Source organism: Rhinopithecus bieti, unplaced genomic scaffold, assembly GCF_001698545.2.
Source record: "Rhinopithecus bieti isolate Rb0 unplaced genomic scaffold, ASM169854v2 scaffold_25901, whole genome shotgun sequence".
NCBI lineage: Eukaryota > Metazoa > Chordata > Mammalia > Primates > Cercopithecidae > Rhinopithecus > Rhinopithecus bieti.
The window spans coordinates 617,613-627,727 of record NW_016811809.1 but is presented as its reverse complement, the minus strand read 5'-3'; positions in this window follow the sequence as shown (position 1 = coordinate 627,727).

The window sequence follows — 10,115 nt, the reverse complement described above, 5'->3', positions numbered from 1 at the left end:
CAAACTGACACATTACCTGCTCTCTCCTACTCTGTATCTGTGACATCCTAGAGAGTTCCCTATGATCAGTTGACAGAGGAGAAGACTCAGATGAACCTGAGCTAAAAGTTTATTGATTACCTGACATCTATTGGCCTGTAATGTGACTGGTGGACCACAGTGATGTTTGAGTCTTCTAGAATTAGTGTCAGTTCAGAGCCAGTGTCCAGTAGTCCCCAAAGGTCTGATTATTTCCTTCTCCTCAATGAATAGTTACCCTAATAAAAGACATAGATCCCTTTGGTGAAGGCTGGGAGAAGATTAACGGTATAAATTTTTGGCAGTTTTCCTTTTATTAGTTAGGTTAGATTCTTGTCCACCTAACCTAAAACTTTTTGGCTTATACAGATCAAATAATAATTTAGTATGTTTCCTATTTTATTTTTAGGAACATCATGATTAACTATCCAATGTCATAGTCTGTGCAAGTCAGACTATTCTGATTGCTGCTTTGACTCTGCTGTTCATTACAGTAACTATATCCACTTTGCCTTTGGTGGTTGAGAGCTGTCACTTTGCTCCTGCCACCCTGGGATTCAATTATTCCCGTTGCATTTAGATTTTTCAATTTAGTGACCACAGTCCCCACTATAGTGTTCAGCCTACAGAGAAGAATGATTACAGAGCTATTCCAGGATGTCAGGGCTCCTTTTATGAAATCATTTCTCAGAGTAGTGGTGAAAGGTTTGTCTTCTGGACCCTTCCAGGTGGGTGAGTAGGTATTAAATGGCAAATTCACTCTACCGTTTCAATCTCCCTAAGCATTTGAATTCCTTCTAATACATTAAACTAAGGCAGGTCTGGCATTTCTATTTCACTCAAGATGGGCCCCGTTTTGGTCCATGTTTTAAACCACCAACGGGCCACACTGGTGGTAGAGCCTTTCCTCACTCCATGGGCTGCAATATTAAATGGAGAATCTCTGCTTAGTGAGACCAAAATAAATTCATACTGATCCAACTTTATGTTTCTATTATCATTATCCCACTTCCTCAATATTCATTCCTACACATGTTCCCCAGATTTTTGTTGTGTAAATATAAAATAGTTCTTTTGGAGTGTAGCATGCTTCCTCATGAGATACAACTGGTATTTTCCTATTAGGGACTTACTAGGACTTGAATCTAGTCTAGAAACAAAGTGAGGTGTTGATGGGGTCCTGAGGAGAGTCAGTATTATCTTTCATGGTAGCTGCTGCAGCGGAGGCCACTTCAGTTTCTTCAGGCAATGCAGGATTGATCCCTTCAGATTCAGGTGGAAAGACCAAAAACACGAGGGGTGGGAGTCACTACCCGCTGAGGATGGGGAAGCCGCTTCTACTAGAGAAGCTGTTTCCACAGTCTTCTGAAGAGAAGATTCATCAGAATTTAGGGTCTCAATGTCCCCGGCTTCATTAGGATCTTCTTTCCACATATGCACATTCCAACTGATAGAACCCCTGTTTTTCCTAATCAATGCCCTCATTTTAACAGTTGACACCCTTCAAGACTGGGAGTTCAACTTGTGTTGTAATTTAGCCAATCACAGGATGAAATTCTGCATTTGATTTTCAGCAATCTCAGCCCTGAAACTGAGATAAGAGTCTCCTTAGGGCACACATAGAAGCTTTTCGGATCATATAAATGCACCTGAGCTGAGCATTGGAATCCCTGAGCTCATCATTTTCTTTCACCACTTTGTCCAGCTGCGTTAGGAAAAAATCAGTTAGTCTTATTATATCTGTTAGATTTCCAAAATGTTTGTAAGCATCATAGACCCAGTCACCTAGCTCCTTGCTTCTTATGAGTAGTTGACTAGGAGTATCCAATGGAGGCATGTTGCATGTATCTGTTGCCAGATCATGTGAACTATTATCGATTACTTTACTACTGGACATGGTCATTAAAATATTTAAATCTAATAATATTAGAGTTGTTTTAGTTCATTCAGGCTACTATAACAAAATACCTTAGACTGAGTAATTTATAAACAACAGAAATTTATTGCTCACAGTTCTGTAGACTGGGAAGTTCTAAACCAAAGCACTAACAGATTCAGTTTCTTGTGAGGGCTTTCTCTCTCCTTTAAAGATGGCATCTTCTTGCTACATCTTAACATAACGTAGGAGAAAACATGTGCCTTTCAGTTTGTATCGTGAGGGCACTAATCCTATTGATGGGAGTGGAGCCCTCATGACTTAATCACTTTTTTCAAGTCCCTACCTCTTGATACTATTACACTGAGGATTAAGTTTCAACATTTGGGGTGATACATTCAGGCCACAGCAAGAGCCAACTCCAGAAAACCCAGAGCCAATTCAGAAAACTCATTCTTAAAATTCAGTGCCTCTACAATCACTCTTGATACCAAAATCTGTGTTAGTCTGGGTTTTCCGAAGAAACAGAAGAAATAGGATATATGTTTTTCCTTATAGAAATACATTTACTAGAAAGAATTGACTCATGGGACTGTGGAGCCAGAAATGCCCAAGATCTGCAGTCTGCAAGTCAGATACCCAAGAGAGCTGATGGTATAGTTCCAGTCTGAGCTCAAAGGCTTGAGAATCAGGAGGGCTAATAGTACAAGTTCCTGTCTAAGTCTAAGTCTGAAGGCAGAAGAGTGATATCTTATGTGAACACTGATATTCCGGTTTGAAGAGAGTCAGGCAGAAACACACCCAGAGAAATGTTTAATCAAATATCTGGACACCCTGTGGCTCAATCAAATTGACACATAAAATTGACCATCACATGGAGGATAAAAATGAAAGAAAGCATCAAAGACAGCTTTCTGTTTTCTACTTTAGATCCTTGTATGAATGGTGGCTCCATACATTCTAAAAAGAATGTGGAAGGAAGAACAGATTTGAGGCACATCTAAGAAGTCAGGTGCTAGGCATGTTTTATGAAGCCTGTACAGGGTATCCAATTATACATCTATGGCTTTAGATCTGGATTAAAGATACAGAATTGAGAGCTCTTAGTATATAAGCTTTAGAGGGAATGGATAAAATTTATCAGAAAAAGTATGCACAATAAGAAGAGTAGATGGTGAAGAATGGAGCTATGGAAAATTGTTAACATGAAAAGACAAGAAAGTTAATGGCACAGAGGCAAAATAAGACAGAATGAGACCAGGAAGTCAAGGTAGGAGTTTCAAAAATGAGACAAAGGAAAAGTGTATCATTCACTGCAGAGAGGTTATACATGGTAAATATTCAAAAGTGTTCAACAGACATAGCAAAGAGAAGATTCATGCTATATTCAGGGAGAGCAATTGCAGAGGTGGAAAGGGCTGAGAAGTGACTTAGTGTAAAGGAGATAGAGACATGAAACATACACTACTCTGTCAGCAGCTTAGATTGATGGGAAGTAAAGAGATGACACAGGATGGAAATAGAGTCAAAGAAAGCTTTTAGAAAGTGTTGAGGGGAAGATCAGTGATGGGAAGAGGAATGACAAGGAACAGCTCCCTGGAGTGTTATAAGGAATCAAATCCGGGGCTTATAAAAAGATGGGTTTTAGACATGCTGGGATCACTACCCATTCATGTTTTTTTTCTTGTCCAGATAAACATAGGTAAGTTTGTCATTACAATATTCTATTGTAGGTGATAACAATTTCTATTTTTTAGATATGTGACCCTTTTATATAAGCTTAGGAAATTGCTTTACTTCATGATTTCAAAAATTATCTATTTCCAAATGGGATAATATATTTGAAAATGCTGTAAAATGTAAAGAGTTGTATAACTTCCAGCAGTATAGTCACTGAGAATGATTTGAAAAAATATGTAATTTTGTCCTTTACTCTCTACCTAAATAGTGATAATAGGTCCTAGGTTATGTGTTTCTTTTGTAAGACATTCACTCTTTTTGCCTTTCTTTCTCCTTCTATTTCTTCAAAATACCCTTCAAATCACTCTTGTGCTTTCTGTCCTATGGCCCACCTTTTTCTGCACTACTCTAACAATCTTTTAACAGTTCTCTACTTTGCCAATTTCTGTCCCTAGAATCTATCTTGAATACTGTAGCCTAAATTTAGTTTTCTTGAAACACTAATTGTAACTTCACTATTCTATTTAGAATTTCCTAGTGACTTTCCCAAACTCTGCCCTGCATTAAACAAAAGATAAAATTCCTATTTCTCAGCCTAACATTCAAGGTATTCTATAATCTAGTCTTCATTTTTCTCTTCAATCTTCTCTCCAACTTCTACATAGCATCTACCTATCTTCCACATTGGTCAAATTGGTGTGTTCTTTTTCTTGAAAGTCATATGGATGGGCCATATATTGTTTAAAAAGTCGGGCACTACACAATATTAGGAGAAACCATTAGACTGCAATGTGATTGCTGCCCAGTAGGGTTGTGCACTGCACAACCTGTAGAAATGTAAGTAGTGTCCCCTATTTCACAGCAGAAATATTATAGCTTCTGTCCTCCTTTGACATCATGACCTGCAGCTGAATTGCCATTTCCATTTTTTTAAACCTGCATATAATAAAGTTGTAATAATGATATCAAATTTAAACTTATCAACCCAGGATTCAAAGCCTTCTTTAAGCTTACCTACTGCAACCATCTAACCCTATTCTCAACATAAATTATCCATTATAAGTGAGCCTACAATCAAGTCTTTGCAGATAGAGTGCTTACCTCTAGATGACTTCATTCTCTTTCCTTCCTTCAATCATGTTTTCTTCCCACCATTTTCCAACAATTCAAAAACAATTCATCCTTCTTTAATCAAAACAGCTTTCACTGTCTCCACAAAATCTTCAATGATTATTATTCCACAATCATTCTTTCTTTCTTGAGTTATTATTAAGGTTATAATCTGTGCTGAAATATTTAACACTTGGACAATATCATTTCTTATATTCATTCATTCGTTATGCCTTACATTTTGTCAACCACCAACTAGACCGTGAGTCCTCAGTGGTTGAAATCTTTCTATCGGTTGTATCCCTTGAACATAATACAAAGCCATACGATACATGTTCGTTGATTTGATATTTTCACTGAGATTTAAAAAATTGTAAAGGTAACTCTTACGTTAATCTGTGAAGGTCCTTAAAAAGTTAATATAATCTGTAATATATAGTGTAATTTTAGTTTTTTACTACAAAAACTATAAGCTATTATCATTTGTATTTGTATTTCATGGGAAACTAGGCTCTCATTCTTTATCTGGTATGACTATATGAAATCCAAGCAGAGCCAATGATTGTCTTTCTTGGAATATGAGAGACGAGGCTGCTTTTGCCTTTCTTGACCACCATGTGAAAATACCTCCTTGAAAATGAAGTGAAATGGATATAGAAAAGTAGAGAGATGAAGAGAGAGGGAACTGTAAGGACATTCTTTGAGCTCCTCAATCTTTTTATACTTGAGATCAACTGCATCCCTAAACTATGCATTTATATGATCCAGTAAATTCCCCTTTTAGAGACTAAGCTAGCTTGGACTGTATTTCTGTTATTTTGCAACTAAAAGGGATCTGACTCATACATATATAGTATCATCCTATTATCTTGCATTTTGTATGTAGAAGGCACTATGCTAGGTAACATCCATGTGGGCAAATAGCCCATATTCTGCCCTCAAGTTACTTACAATCTAATGCAATAGGATGTGTGCAGATAATAACATAGCACAACACACGATGGGTGCCACATGGGAAGTACAAAGGGTTACGGAAATTTGGATAAAGGACCAATCCCTTTTGCCTGGAGGGGTCACGGAGGCTCCATATAGAAGGTGACATTAGAAATGGTGCAAGGACAGTACAAAGCTTTCTCAACAAATAATGAAAGGTCTGATAATATGGGAATTTTGGTTTTGTAAAGTGAGGATTAGATATTAAGTTAGAAACATAAGTTAGGGCCAAAGAATGGATAAGGTTAACAACACTAAGATAAGGCATATGAGGTTCATTCATTAGGGAAAAAGGAGCCAAGATAGGAAAATGGTAAAAAATATTATAAAATGCACATAATATTGAAAAAATAAAATTGAAACTAGTATGTAATTCCAGAACTTGGGAAAGGAAGATCTGATAGTGTGAATTGTAACATTTGTAAATGCTATGAACAAATCTCCTTTGTTTATGTTTTCTTATAAATATTGTCTTACTGATATTGATATCAGTATCAACGTCTGTAACAAAATATATTTCTAGAGAATTATACCCACAAATATGAAGAAATTTAAATTAGTATCTGCCTTGTAAAGATTTTAATTATTTATAGTATCTGTATTCTTCAAAGATTAATCCTTTGCCCCAAACCATAAAGCAATCAGTGCTATGACTAAGTTTGGATCATTTTTTAGTACTTTAAAATATGTTTGTAACTTTACCCATTTAACTCAAGGGTGGGGTTTATTACATTTACTTGGAATTTCCATAGGCTTGAAGGCAGAGCACATTCTTTGGGTTGTATTATTCAGGTATTTTTGGAAAATAGATTATCTTATTTCATTGTCCTTTATCCAGTCATACTTGGCACTCAGAAGACTTGGTTTTGCATTATATGCACACACTTAGAAAGGAGCCAGGAGAAGTCCTCTTTCACTGCATTGTGGTTAGTAAATGACATACTGTGCAGCAGCAGCCAAGTAAAGAAGCAAACTTACCACAAAATCATGAGACAGCCCCATCTGTAATTCTGGGTGCAGCCATGGTCACACGCCAAGCCTTTGCTCTGGAGGAGTTAAATAGGGCTCCTTCCCAAAACTTCTGAGAATAGCCGTATCGGGGCTCCACTTGTCCATCCTGATGCCAAGTATTTGATGACCAGTGACTCAGAGAATCAGAAAGATCTCTTCTACCTAGCAGCTGCTTGTCTGGCCCCAATTCACTTATCAACAGCCATGCTGCTCTGTGACAAAGAAATGTCTTCATATAGAGAACCAGGACCTGCTTTAATAATCCTGAGAAGAGTGAAGAATTAAATTACATTTTGTTTTCCCTCCTGATAGAGTCATGGAAACTTATTATATGCACTTTAGAAAGACTTCCACTTAAAGAATGTTAAAATTAAAGAAAAGTTTTGTGTGGAAAGGGTAACTGTCAGGTATCTGAGAAAGAAAAACAAACAAACAAACAAACAAACCAAAAAAACAGCTGCTGCTAATCTTCTCTCCTTAAAGACTGACTGAATAAAATCACCAAACAGGAATTTTATATTGAATTTGTAATGCAAGCCTGAAAAGCTGAACATGTTTCAAATTTGAGAATCTCCATAAAGCAATTATATCTGATGTGAGTTCAGTAAATAACATATATTATGTACATCTTATTCTAATCTTCTGTTGTGACTTAAGATTTTAGTTCACTTAGGATTACACTGAGGCTAGGGAAAAAAGCAAGAGAGGGTGTGAAATTTTAGGGACAAGGTACCTGAGAGAGAATGCTGTTTCTTAGGAGTGATTCTTCAGGGAATAGTGGCTTTGTTGTTGCTAGCAGGCCTAAAAGGCTTCTTCCTTTTGTTTATTTCTTTTAGTTCCTATGTACTCATCTGTGTTAGTATTAATGAATTACTCTTTGCTTAAGCACATCATATAAGAGCCTATTTTCCCCATAGCCTGGAACATTGCCACCACTAGCACAAGATGAAACAAGCATGAAAGATTGAGAAGTGCTGCAGTGAAGCAACATTCTCCTTTATTTTCTTTGCTCTTCACATAATAATGACTCTGGGGAAGGGAGAGAAACTCCAGAACTACTTTGTTCTTTTCAAAGCCCAAGCCTCGGGAGAAGTGAGACGACAAGACACCTCTCAAGCCAGGGTCCTCAAAACACACCAGCCCTGTGCCTGTGCCCTTATTTTATCATATTGATGATGCTGAATTCAAAAATCCTTTTCTTTTTTTTTTTTTAAAAAAAAACAGCTATGGGCAATAGATAGAAAAAAAAAAAGAAAAGAAACAGAAAACAAACCCACCGTAATGGTGACAGTTAAATCAAACGAACCTAGTTCATTAAATTAAACAAACCTCAGTTCGTTTCATATACATTTTAAAGTACATTTCTTTTTGGACAACGCAGAATTTTAACTGTACAAGAAGAAAATACTAACGAAAGGGAATTAAAAACCTCTGGATTCTCATCAAGCAATCAAATACTGTAAACAAAGGGAGCGTATCTTTGCAATTGTTGGATGTACATAGATAAGTAAAGGTTTTCTAGGGTTTCCCGTTAGTTGGCCATCTGGTTTCTAGAAATCAAACAAATGTGGACCCTTTGGACTGTCAGTAAGAGCATATGGAGAGAACCTAAGGGCTGGTGATATGCAAGCTGGCAAGTACCTAGCCCACAGGAAGAAGTCAGGAAATGGGGAAGGACTTTCTCCAGAAATGTAAGCTTACCCATGTCAAGTCTCTCGTCCTATTCACGGACTAATCAGGATCTGGCCTGCCTAACTCCAACCAACTCTGCACACTTGGTGGCCTTGAATGAGTAATCTCGCCTTTCCTGTCCTTGTTTACTCATCTGTGAAATGAGAAAAATGAATTAGATCATCTCTTGTGTGTTTTTCAACACTAACATTTTGTAATTGAAGTTAGGGGTTTGAAATGAAAATTAGTTTGTGATATTTATATCTCTTGTTTATGTTTTAGATTTTTTTAACTTTTTAAACTTTCTTTTACTTTCTTTTAACAATTTTTTAACTTTTATTTTAGGTTTGGGCATACCTGTAAAGGTTTGTTACATAGGTAAACATGTTTCATGGGGGTTTATTGTACATGTTATTTCATCACTCTGGTATTAAGCCCAGCACCCAATAGTTATCTTTTCTGCTCCTCTCCTTCTTCCCACCCTCCCCACTAAGTAGACCCCAGTGTCTGTTATTTCCTTCTTTGTGTTGATAAGTCCTTGTCATTTAACTCCCTCTTATAAGTGAGAACATGCGGTATTTGGTTTTCTGTTCCTGCATTAGTTTGCTAAGGATAATAGCCTCCAGCTCCATCCATGTTTCTAAAAAAGACAACGATCTTATTCTTTTTTATGTATCTCTTTTTAGCTGAATATCTATGTGTGCATGTGAATATACAAAATTTTCTTGATCCTTCTAGATCTAGTAATTCCTCATGTGTTTGTTTTTGCTTTTGTGATAGGTTCTCATTTTATCACCCAAGCTGGAATGCAGTGGCATGATCTCAGCTCACTACAGCCTCCACCTCCTGGGTACAAGAGATCCTCATGCCTTAGCCCCCAAGTAGCTGGAACTATAGGTGCGCACCCGTACACTTGGCTAATTTTTATATTTTTTTGCAGGAATGAAGTTTCACCATGTTGCCCATGCTGGTCTCAAACTCCTGAGCTCAAGGGATCCACTCACCTCGGCCTTCCAAAGTGCTGGGATTATGAGCCACAGTGGCTCAGGTTTTCTCTAACTGATTATATTCCCTTATGTACCTTTGTCATCTCTCAGTAGAACATACTAGCCCTTAAATTGTCTCTTACTCCTCGGTTCTATAATATCTTTCCCACAGTCAAACCATATTAACCCACTTCAGTTTTAGCTCAACCAGTCAACCCTGTAAGAACTATCATGGAAGTGTTAAAGAGAAGGGTCTGGCATTTAGGATGATAGCAGAAAAGCTTAACAGCTATGGATGGTTTTAGGACAATTTATGAATACAGTTGTGAGATGGTTCAGAGCAGATAAGAGTTAAATATTATTCATGCCACTATATTTCCCTCACAATTTTTTGACGCTGATTAAACATATGAGCCTTGTTTGCAAGAATTCCCCCAGAGTCCATGAAACAAATCTCCTCTTGCTGATTAGGTAGTTTATTTTGAATTATTGCTGGCAAGGTTTGGAGGTTTGATTACTCTTCTTTGAATGTTGAACAAATTATTGCCAAGTTGATTTTTTTAAAATAAAGTTTATATCATGAAAAAATATAGGTTGTGATATTAAAATCTTAATACACTAAGTTCTGTAATAGCTGGATGTCTTTTATTATAAATAATATTTAAAAGCAACCTTAAAGCTCTGTGTATTATTTACATGAACACATACTATCATGATATTAGTATTTATTCTTGTGTCTTTTTTTTTTTTTTTAACTTTGGGAGAAAAAG